Below are 12,572 nucleotides of genomic sequence, written 5' to 3'. Positions count from 1 at the left end.
AGACACTACTTTTGAAAATTATCTGCTTCTGTTGTATTTGTTTATGAAATCTGTGGATAAAACGAAGTCAAGTTTCATCCCCCGTGTGAAGGTAAAGTACAAAGCAAATTTCTATCATAACAAAGAGGTTGCTCTTTCAATATAAATACATTATCAATTGTAGAGTATCCGTGCCTGAAACTGGCTTGTGCTTCATCTATATTATTAAAGGAATTGGTCCAAAATACTAAACGTTTGTGTATAAAATCTTACTGAAAACACTCAAAAGAGTTATACCCCTATAGTTGTTGGTGATATTAGTTGATCCCTGTTTGTGCAAAGGTTACACTCCCAAACGTTAAAAGGATTTGCAAGGTAGGGGATGAGAATTTCGGAAGAATATTTAAAAAATTCAGGAATCAAGTTATCGTTGCCGGCTGCTTTATTACTTTTTAAGTTTGCAATACTTTCTAAAATTTCATTTCTTCTTATATGCGAATCAAGAATATCTGAAGTTAACTGACAAAATGCATTCGGTTCGTCGACATCAAAACATCTTTCCTCGTTCTCTGTAGAAGTTGAAAATAGAGCCTTGAACAGTTAAACCAATCATCAACTGGAATATTGTTTTGTGTATAACAATTAGTATTTTGCCCTTTAAGAGTGGTCATAAATTGTTTAGAATCGCGTATACAATGTTCAAGTGTTTCCTGCTTCCCTTTGAAAAAATTCGCTTTCTATTCCCTGTATTCACTATAATATTTATTTCTAATATAATTGTACTCATATAATGGGTTATTATCAGATTTTGGGTCATGTGTTCCACCAACCAATTAATGTCAGCAGTCCAGAAATAGAATATGTGGAATAGAAAAGGGGAACGAGTCTGGTAAACAGAATGTGTCGAATATAATCCTGTGAACAGAATCTGGTGAACAGAATGTGTCGAATATAATCCTGTGAACAGAACCTGGTGAACAGAATGTGTCGAATATAATCCTGTGAACAGAACCTGGTGAATAGAATGTGACGAATATAATCCTGTGAACAGAATCTGGTGAACAGAATGTGTCGAATATAATCCTGTTAACAGAATCTGGTGAATAGAATGTGACAGAATCTGGCATTTAGGTTGTGTATTTGTCCAATGATTTGGACATGATTTCATTTTGATAGGAAACGATGTTATTGGACCGAAACTTCACATTACATTTTACCAAGGGGTTTGGGACTATTAGGTTTTGGGTTCATGTGTGCCAACAACCAACTAATGTCAGCACTGCAGAAATGGCATCTGGGGAGCAGAATCTGGGGAATAGAATCTGGGGATTAGCATATGGGGAATAGCATATGGGGAATGGAGACTGGGGAATATTTTAATCTAGGGAATGGAATCTCGTGAACAGAATGTGAAGAATATGAAATGGTAAATAGTATCTTGTGAATAGAATCTTGGGGACAGAATGTGGTGAACAGAATCCAGTGAATAGAATCTGGTGAATGGGGTCTGGTGAACATGTAACTGATACTGAAATTCTGATTACTCTCAGCTATTGTATTGGGTTCATGAAAACTCAAGAAGTGCTTCTTGCAGTTGGATATAATTGTTACATACCCTATGTAAGTCACACTCACTGTTAGGCACTTTAGTGTTATGTTTTTGGGATTTTCATTGAAGATCAGGCATGGATGCTCCACAATTGAAATAGGTTCCTAATTATGCCCGTGCGCTTTTTCAGCTGGTTTTAGAATGCACTTCCATCAACTGTATTATGTATCTTTTTAACCGTGTCTGAAAAAGCCTAGAACAAAACTTAGATTAATTTAAAATCAAACATTGCAGTTCAGTGGCCTGTAATCAATAAATCTGGAAAAATATTCTTGGTTCGGAAATGTATAAAAAATTCTTTGTGTATCATTTCCAGTGTGTGACGAATACGGCAGCGCATTCGAAATGACGCCCGGCTATGTTGCCGGTTATAACCACCGTTGGCACGGGTCAGTGTCATTACAAGAATGCAAGGACAAATGCGAAGAAGAGAAGGACTTCACCTGCCGGTCCCTGGACTACAGACCTCATGATGGGTCGTGTAACCTGAGCTCTATGACGAAATATATGGTTGATCCTTCAGGATTTGATACGCTGATCATTACGCAAGAAAATGCAAGCCCTGATCAGTGATTCCGGCACAACATCCACCTTGAAACATCTACTTGGATTTGATATACTATATGTCTAATGGAAAACCCTCAAGTTTAACATTCAGCCTTATTGTCTATGTGTAACATTTTGTCTACAATGATTGATTTATTCCAAATTATTAAGAAACTCAACTCGTAAGTTAAAGTTTTACCTTGGTTTTGAATCTATTAAAACACCCTTCCCTCTTGAACGTGTACCTTTGTAGGTCTTTACGTGAATTAAACTAAACCCATATACAAATGAAAACCGTGAATTAAATAGTAGTTCTGTGATTATTGACAACTGTTATGGTCTGTACATTTGTCTCTTGATAGGAAATAAAGCATGAGCTATTACGTCTTTGAATAATGTCTTTTAAACTTTTATCAAAACTAGATTTAACTTGAATGGTTATCATATGACGAACGTAAATATGTACACCACGAAACAAGTGACGACTCAAGCTTTTTGAAGGATTATATATCAAGCCAAGCTGATGAGATGGCATGACGTCACTGCCTGGTGGGAGGAGAGGTTTTTCCAAACCAAGAGAACTAATGTGGTTTAAAATAGAGCTGTTTTTAAATTTGGAGATGACGTAACAAACTATATTTTTTCATATCTTATCTAGTGCCCTTGATCTTTGATCTTTGATAAGACAGGTCACTACTTTCTGTTTTATATTTAATTGAAGAACGAGGTGGTCGACTCCCATTTTACTTGTCACAGATCTGTGCAATCTGCCCACTGTCCTGAGTTGATAGCGAAACACGATTCATATTTCACCTTCAAATAGTCACGGTTAAGCGTCAAATCAAGGGACTGAGCAAAGAGTATCTGCTTGACTTGTTTCAATTACATTCAAACAGGGCGTTTCCTATGTAGTATTTCTTACGTATAGCTTTTCTCTCTCTCGCGGTTTTACATACACAACCTCGGAGGCATGATTTATCCAACGTATGAACCATCTAGATGCAAGAAATACCGGAAACATAAGAAAACATCGACATACCTTATAGTGAAAACAATTCATGGTATCATGGTGTAAAGTGTGCGGGGAAAAAGATAGGTTCAGCATAGACTAGATGGAGTCATGAAATGATAAACTGCGGAACTTCTCATCACCTGTCCCTACATCATATGAGAGGCTGCAGGTTCAATTCACGTCATGGAATTTCTATGTTGAAAGAAATGTGACTTTAAGCAAATCATCAAACACAATTGTGTTGACATCAAGAGACAAGTTTATAAAACGTTAATTGTAAAAATCACGTCCAGGGCATTGTTGATATTGCCTACCTTTGAAGTTTACCAAAATGTTGGAGAGCCTTCTGTTGCTGTAGTGTGACGTCATCAGGGGTTTATAAGTTTAGAAAAGTAGCTGTACATTCCTGTGTTATCTGATTTAAAGTACAGCATCACAGTAGCAAACCTCTGCGTAATTGACATGAACGTGAAAATCAATCGATCAATAAATGAATCTAAATACAACACAAAATATGCTGCACAGAAATCTGCACTAACCAGGGTATTCGTACTGCTTAGAAAAAGTGCATGAGCTTAAAATGGCCGAAAAGTGTCAATTCGGGGCAGATAATCTGCAGTTAAAACAACAGAGTGACGTCATAGTTGTAATTATAATTAACACTGTTGACGGTCTTGTCAGTGGCCTGTATGAGTAAAGAGGACAAACACCAATCAGTGTGAGTGAGGTACGTGTCTCTGTCATCTTGATAATTTGGTCTGTTGCTTTGAGCTGGCATCCTCCACCCAAATGCCTTCATACACATTTCTTTTCTCGGTCAACCGAACCAAACAAATGTTCTGTGACATCCAACAGCAACTAATGAGGACATACATATTTTAAAAAAAGACACTTGTCATGTCCAGACGCCCAGGTTCACGCCGGCATCCTGAATGTCACAACACCCTCTACCTTCTCACCGTCAACCCATAGGCCATTGTCAGTACTAGTATGTCTGTTTACGCTGAGCCTCAACTCACACGACTTTCGGAGGGGTTGTCTTCAGTTTCCCGACATGCTCTTGCTCTACAAACTGACAAAGACACAGAGCATGGCGGGTGTGTCTGATGTCATCTTTGACCTTCAGATGACCGCGGTGATAGGCAGTGGTGTAAACTTCGCTGTTGCGACACAAAGATCTGTCGCCTGATGCTGGAATGGCAGCAACATTAGAAAGGGTAATTTATCAAACTTATCACACTCTTTGTGTGCATGTAACAGTAAGTGAATGTTTTTTTAACGATTCAGTCAGCAGTATTCAAGCTGTATCGTAGATTCCTGTCTATTGTTGATTGTGGTCCAGAGAAACGACCCACGTCATCGAGGTCTTACTACCAGATCCTTTTATTCCCCTCCTTCTCTGCACACAAAAACGTGACCACCAAAGAATAAGCAGTCTCGATTATCTGCCGAAACAGATTTGGCGTAATGGCAAACGACGAATGGATCAGTGAAAAAGCAATGCATCATAAACAACAAATCCAGGACGTATGACTTGTGTGCCTTTGCTAGGCAGAGACCAGTACCAGTTGAATGGTGCAGCTAAGCAGACACTGGTACTAGCTGACTGGCATAGCTTAACAGAGACTAACACTCGTTAATGATGCTTAGGGGAATATGGTCCTGGTATGATCCACCGTCTTTGTGTGGTGTTGTGTGTTGTGTGGAGGTGTGATTTGTGTGGAGTTTTGTGTTGTGTGGAGTTTTCTGTTGTGTGGAGTTGTGTGTTTTGTGTTGTGTGGAGTTTTGCGTTGTGTGAAGTTGTGTGGTGTGTGGTGTTGTGTGGTGTTGTGTGTTGTGTGTTGTGTTGAGTATTGTGTTGAGTGGAGTTGTGTCTTGAGTGGAGTTGTGTTTTGAGTGGAGTTTTGTGTTGAGTGGAGTTTTATGTTGTGTGGAGTTGAGTGTTGTGTGGAGTTGTGTGTTGTGTGGAGTTTTGCGTTGTGTGAAGTTGTGTGTTGTGTGGTGTTGTGTGGTGTTGTGTGTTGTGTGGAGTTGTGTGTTGTGTGGAGTTTTGTGTTGAGTGGAATTTTGTGTTGTGTGGAGTTGTGTGTTGTGTGGAGTTTTGTGTTGTGTGGAGTTTTCTGTTGTGTGGAGTTGTGTGTTTTGTGTTGTGTGGAGTTTTGCGTTGTGTGAAGTTGTGTGGTGTGTGGTGTTGTGTGGTGTTGTGTGTTGTGTTGAGTTTTGTGTTGAGTGGAATTTTGTGTTGTGTGGAGTTGTGTGTTGAGTGGAGTTTTGTGTTGAGTGGAGTTTTATGTTGTGTGGAGTTGAGTGTTGTGTGGAGTTTTGTGTTGAGTGGAGTTTTGTGTTGAGTGGAGTTGTGTCTTGAGTGGAGTTGTGTTTTGAGTGGAGTTTTGTGTTGAGTGGAGTTTTATGTTGTGTGGAGTTGAGTGTTGTGTGGAGTTGTGTGTTGTGTGGAGTTTTGCGTTGTGTGAAGTTGTGTGGTGTGTGGTGTTGTGTGGTGTTGTGTGGTGTGTGGAGTTGTGTGTTGTGTGGAGTTTTGTGTTGAGTGGAATTTTGTGTTGTGTGGGGTTGTGTGGAGTTTTGTGTTGTGTGGAGTTGTGTGTTGTGTGGAGTTTTGTGTTGTGTGGAGTTGTGGTGTTGAGTGGAGTTTTGTGTTGTGTGGAGTTGTGTGTTGAGTGGAGTTTTGTGTTGAGTGGAGTTTTATGTTGTGTGGAGTTGAGTGTTGTGTGGAGTTTTGTGTTGAGTGGAGTTTTGTGTTGAGTGGAGTTGTGTCTTGAGTGGAGTTGTGTTTTGAGTGGAGTTTTGTGTTGAGCGGAGTTGTGTGTTGAGTGGAGTTGTGTGTTGAGTGGAGTTTTGTGTTGAGTGGAGTGTAGAATTGTGTTTTATAGGAGGTTGTGTGCAAGCAGGCCAGTAATAACTAACAGGGGCTCATCCACTGATTTGTGATCATCCACTGAAAGGTGAGAAGGAAGAGCTGAAATTGCATCTGAAAAGTTTCTTCAAATATGTTAGGTATACTCACACACACTGATGATGATTCCGGCTGATGTGAAGTTCCTGGTTTGGATATCATGGCCAATATTCCTTTCATATGTTTCTGGTGGTAATTTATGAAAGGAATGAGTTTTAACATTGGAAAACCTTACTGTTTTTTTTACAAAGGGTGTGTGCAAGATTTGGTGAAAGGGTGTGTGTAATATTTGGCGTAAGGTGTGTGTAAGATTTGGCGTAAGGTGTGTGTAAGATTTGGTGTAAGGGTGTGTGTAAGATTTGGTGAAAGGTGTGTGTAAGGTTTGGTGTAAGGGTGTGTGTAAGATTTGGTGAAAGGGTGTGTGTAAGATTTGGTGTAAGGGTGTGTGTAAGATTTGGTGTAAGGGTGTGTGTAGGATTAGCTGTAAGGGTGTGTGTAAGATGTTATGAAAGGGTGTGTGTAAGAGATGGCGTAAGTGTATGTGCAAGTGTTAGTGTAAGGGTGTGTGTACGATATTAAGTAAATTTGTGTATAAGATTTGGTGTAAGTGTATGTGTAAGATTTTATGTAAGGGTGTTGTAAGATTTGGTGTAAAGGTGTGTGTAACATGGTATGTAAGGGTTTGCGGAAGAGTGTGTAAGACTTGATGTAAGGGTGTGTGTAAGATTTGACATATGGATGTGTACAAGATGTGGTGTGAGGATGTGTGTAAGATTTGGTGTAAAGGTGTGTGTAAGATTTGGTGTAAGGATGTGTGTAAGATTTGGTGTGAGGCTGTGTGTAAGTTTGGTATGAGGGTATGTGTAAGATGTGGTGTAAAGGTGTGGGTAAGATTTGGTGTAAGGATGTGTGTAAGGTGTCGTCTGAGGCTGTGTGTAAGATGTGGTGTAAGGATGTGTGTAAGATTTGGTGTGAGGCTGTGTGTAAGTTTGGTATGAGGGTGTGTGTAAGATGTGGTGTAAAGGTGTGGGTAAGATTTGGTGTAAGGATGTGTAAGGTGTGGTGTGAGGGTGTGTGTAAGATATGGTGTGAGTGTGTGTGTAAGATGCGGCGTAATGGTGTGTGTAAAATGTGGTGTGAGTGTGTGTGTAAAATGTGGTGTAAAGGTGTGTATAAGATGTGGTATGAGGGTGTGTGTAAGGTTTGGTGTAAAGGTGTGTGTAAGATGTAGTGTGAGGGTGTGTGTAAGATGTGGTGTGAGGTGTGAGGGTGTTTGTAAGATGTGGTGTAAGGGTTTGTGTAAGATGTGGTGTGAGGGTGTGTGTAAGATTTGGTTAAGTGTGTGTGTAAGATTTTTGTGAGGGTGTATATAAACTTTGGTGAACGGGTTTGTGTATGATTTGGTATAAGGGTGCTTGTAACATTTGGTTTTTGTGAGATTAGGTGTAAGGATATGTGTAAGATATGTTGTGAGGCTGTGTGTAAGATGCAGCGTAATGGTGTGTGTAAAATGTGGTGTGAGGGTGTGTGTAAAATGTGGTGTAAAGGTGTGTATAAGATGTGGTATGAGGGTGTGTGTAAGGTTTGGTGTAAAGGTGTGTGTAAGATGTAGTGTGAGGGTGTGTGTAAGATGTGGTGTGAGGTGTGAGGGTGTTTGTAAGATGTGGTGTAAGGGTGTGTGTAAGATGTGGTGTGAGGGTGTGTGTAAGATTTGGTTAAGTGTGTGTGTAAGATTTTTGTGAGGGTGTATATAAACTTTGGTGAACGGGTTTGTGTATGATTTGGTATAAGGGTGCTTGTAACATTTGGTGTTTGTGAGATTAGGTGTAAGGATGTGTGTAAGATTTGGTGTGAGGGTGTGTGTAAGATTTGGTGTGAGGGTGTGTGTAAGATGTGGTGTAAAGGTGTGCTTAAGATGTGGTCTGAGGGTGTTTGTGCGATTTGGTGTAAAGGTGTGTGTAGGATTTGGTGTAAGGGTACCGGTGTATATAAAATTTGGTGAAAGGTTTTGTGTAAGATTTGGTGTAAGGGTGTGTGTAAGATGTGGTGTAAGGGTGTTTGTACGGTTTGGTGTAAGGGTGTTTGTACGATTTGGTGTAAAGGTGTGTGTAGGATTTGGTGTAAGGGTACCGGTGTATATTAAGTTTGGTGAAAGGGTTTGTGTAAGATTTGGTGTAAGGGTGTGTGTAAGATGTGGTGTAAGGGTGCTTGTAACATTTGGTGTCAGGGTGTTTGTAAGATTTGGTGTAAAGGTGTGTGTAGGATTTGGTGTAAGGGTACCGGTGTATATTAAGTTTGGTGAAAGGGTTTGTGTAAGATTTGGTGTAAGGGTGTGTGTAAGATGTGGTGTAAGGGTGCTTGTAACATTTGGTGTCAGGGTGTTTGTGAGATTAGGTGTAAGGGTGTGTGTAAGATTTGGTGTAAGTGTGTGGGTAAGATTTGGCGTAAGTGTATGTGTAAACTTTGGTGTAAAGGTGTGTGTTAGGTTTGGTGTAAACCTTTCACATACACTTACAAGAACTTTTTCACATACAGTGACGCTAACCCTTGCACACACCATTAAACACGCCAATACACACACCATTGCATAAAATGTTATTCCGCAATCCCTTTTAAAATCTAACACACACCTCCATACAAACTTACTCGAACTCTTACGCATCACCTTGCACACAAACACAAAAGCCTACCATAATCATTCACATACCCATATAAACATGCATGTATACTCAAACTATACAAGTCTATAGTATAGCTGTTGTCGTGTGCTATAAGACGGTCAAGGGTGACATTTCTTACCTGAAACAATGCCATGTCTGGAATAAGGATGCTGTTCGCAACGCGGGGGTACGGGTGGCCCAGTCCTCTCAGGCGGCGCGATTCGCTGTGCAGAGTTGCGTCCCTTGGGCACGCCAGAAACCTATGATTGTGGGTTCGAATCCAGATTCGCCCCGATTATGTTTCTTGGCTTGTCAGCACTATACCCGTGCTCGTGGGTTTCACCGAAGTGGTAAAAGTCTGAGACCTGCATCACTTCGGGCTTTACTCCCACATTAAGCCGACACACCTTGATATAATTGGAATACTTTTAAAAGCGGCGTTAAATCCAATTCACTTGCTCACTTTCTCCGTTTCAACCACAACTGTAAGGGAAGGTACCTGCAATTGACCAGCTGTAAACGTCACTACTACAAGTGGATATTTTACGAGCGCATCACTCATTTGTCGCAACAATTTTCAGACAAAAAACTTACAATAAAACAAACTGCTTCATAGAATCGAAAAAAAAGTAGCATAATGTGTGTTTCATTTTATCCGCTGTGTACGGATGATAATTCAAAGAAAAAATAAATGAAACTAAAATGTGTGTCTTTGTTTTTGTATTCAAGTCATACTTGGCAATCATTTAGCATTATGTATACAAGTAATCGTTTCATGACCATTCAAACAAGTGATTGCTATCATGAACAACGCCCCAGACAGTCAGGTTACGGTGACACGTCATCAACCTAAACCGATCACCCCAGCCATGAGGGGGGTTCCTACGACAAGCATATTTTGCTTAAAGTTGTTCTGACCCGGGACAACCACGCAGTACTAGTTAAGAATACCAAGAAACTAAGAAACCCACTCAATGAATAACACGCGCTGTTTATGTATTACCTTTGAATTTCTTATGTGCTTGTAACACAGTTATCACATTGAAATGTATGATAAGTCACTGCGTCACCACTTTCTAAAGGGAGTACCCGAACAAATCCACTTATACTTTTAAGAAGTGACCACATTGACGTGGATCGACAGGTGTGTCTGGTTCAAATTCGATTATTTCTAGATCGCCGTCAAACAAACAAAGGCAAAAAAGTAGAATAGAGTATACGTACCATACCTTTAATCAATCCTGAAAATCCCAAGAACACAAGGACATAATTTAGTTTCGATTTCCGAAGGATATATTCCAGGCCGTAATTTGGTCGAGTCTTGCGTTGGTCTTAGATTAGGCATTAAGAGATCCCCATATGATAATCGGAACTCACGTATGTATCAATCAATAGCATTTGGATAAGTGGGTTCACATGAAGGTGAAACTAGAGTCCCCGTTGTGCATTTTGTGGAGGCATGTCCATATTCTTTCGAAATAAATAGCTAATAGTTGCATTAAGATAAGGAAATAGTTAGTAGAACACATTATGACTAATTAGCAGTACCAGCTTCCGTTGTGGTAAACACGCATTTGGCCTGGCACACGGCTTCAGTTCCAGTTTAATGTATAATAAACAGTTATCTGACCAAAAAGATCATGTGTAATTAGAAAATCGATGCGAATGGTATCGAGAAACGGACGCTAACACTGGGATGAGATTATAAACATTAATAAAAAGACCATCGAGATAACGAGACTTTGCAAAATAAGACTAATGAAATCAAATCATCCAATATACGTCACGATTTTGTGATTAAGCATCGTCTTAATGACAACCGTGACAAAATTTCGACCACGGCCATAGCCTGAATAGATTTGTGAGTTCAACATTCATGCTTTGTTTATTCTCTGTATGGATTGTAATGTTTTGATGCTCCAGCATTCCACCGGCTTCGGGAGATCAGTGTTAGTGTTTTCAAAGTATAAAAAACATGTAGTTTCCTACGTTACGTAGTTACCTGAATCTACTGGTAGCCTAACAGATGATAAAGAATGATCTACCCCCATGTGTTTTGTAATACAGAATAGTGAGTGCGTCTAGGAGGAAAGCCCGTTTCAGACGTTTACCACTTCGGTGAAACCCACGAGCACGGGTATGGTGCTGACAAACCTAGAAAGATATTTGAGGCGAATCTGGATTCGAACACACAATCATAGGTTTCTGGCGTGCCCAAGGGACGCAACTCTGCATAGCGAATGGTGGCACCTTAGTCGACTAGGCCATCCGTGCCCCCGTAATAGAGAATACATTGGTCCTGAACTAGTATAAATTTAGTGAAACAAACACGAGAACGCCCTTTCCTTATTCACAAGAAACTACCAAAAGCAGAGTCGATGGTACGATTCCGACTGTGATTCATAAACATGTGTTATTATTCAATAGTCGTTATTTTATTAATTTGCTAAAACTTCATCACGTGATTCTAAACTTTCCACAAGGGAATTCTGGGGCCGAGTTGTAACTTGTAAACATAGTCGAAGTTCAGTGTCGCTTGTCACGTGTTGAAGTGTTTTCTATCGGTCGTAAACGTTGCATCTTTGTTTCCACTACGAGTTTCAGCAGAAAACTTCAAACCAGAGTTGGTTGCAAAACACAATCTCATCAAAATCAGATCTTAGTTCTCGCTACCGCTAAAGAAAGAGGACACCAAATTACGGGTCACGTCAGACCGACCTTGCGCGAACTTTGACATTAGCCAATCAGAAGGCAGCCTTCTCGTGCTTTACGGGACTAATTTCAAATTGGCGACTACGCTTCGAAACATATTTTCACAAATTCTTGATTATGAATTTGAAACATGAACAAAAGAATATTCTGGAATGGATGATAGATGGTCTAGATTGTATGGATTCAGTCGTTAAGACTGTAACTATCGTTCGGAATACCCCGTAGTAAAGTGTTCGAGGTTGCATGATTAGAAATCACTTTCCGACTGTCACTTTCATGATCTGGGTAGCGACGCTCTGATTGGTCAGATGAAAGCACGTTCTCACGTGACCCCTAATGGGATGTCCTCAGATCTTTGTTTAGTGGTAACGAGAACTAACAGACAGAGCAACACATTCCTTTTTTTTGACTGCAGTATGTTGCGCGCTCTATGGCGTCACGCGGTCTGATTGGTCCGAGCCTCAGGCATAACAAATGCACTTGGTGATATATACCAATCAGAGCGCTCAACGCCATTGAGCATGGAGATTGCTGTTTACTTCCGTTACCCATTGCGTGGCATGCAGGGCGTATGCGGAGGAGTTAGGTGAGAAGGTATTGTGAACATGACATGCGTTTATTTTACATTTAATTTAAATGATACAGCTGATTTCAACTTCGGCCAAGAAGGCGAGTGACGTCCCTTGTCTATCCATATTTAAAGAATTATTTTTCCGATCGATCATATTGGATGCAACTTCTTGTTTCAACAACGTTATTGATAGAACAACGTTACAAAGGGAAAATTAGATCACGGAGGGCGAGGGGTGAGTATTTGAACAGCATCATGACGTCATCCCATTATGAAGAAACTTAAAGTGTACAGTACTCTTGGCCCCCTTGATCTTTAGGCGAAACGTCATAAAAATTGGAAAAAACGGTATCTATGGCGACATTCTACCATGGCACAATTCAACGTGAGTTATTTATTGTCACAAGCTATTGAGAAGAAGCTACAGGAATTGAATCCAAGGGTTTGAGTGGCTTGGCCATCTGATTTAAGGAGACAACAATGATAGTCTCACAGGTTTGATAATTAGTCTTTTTACTACAATATACTCGCATGTATGACAGCCATGTGGAAGTGTGTACCACAGATACCTC

Source organism: Haliotis cracherodii, unplaced genomic scaffold (assembly GCF_022045235.1).
Source record: "Haliotis cracherodii isolate W230 unplaced genomic scaffold, xgHalCrac1.p SCAF_4, whole genome shotgun sequence".
NCBI lineage: Eukaryota > Metazoa > Mollusca > Gastropoda > Lepetellida > Haliotidae > Haliotis > Haliotis cracherodii.
This window is presented reverse-complemented; position numbering follows the sequence as displayed.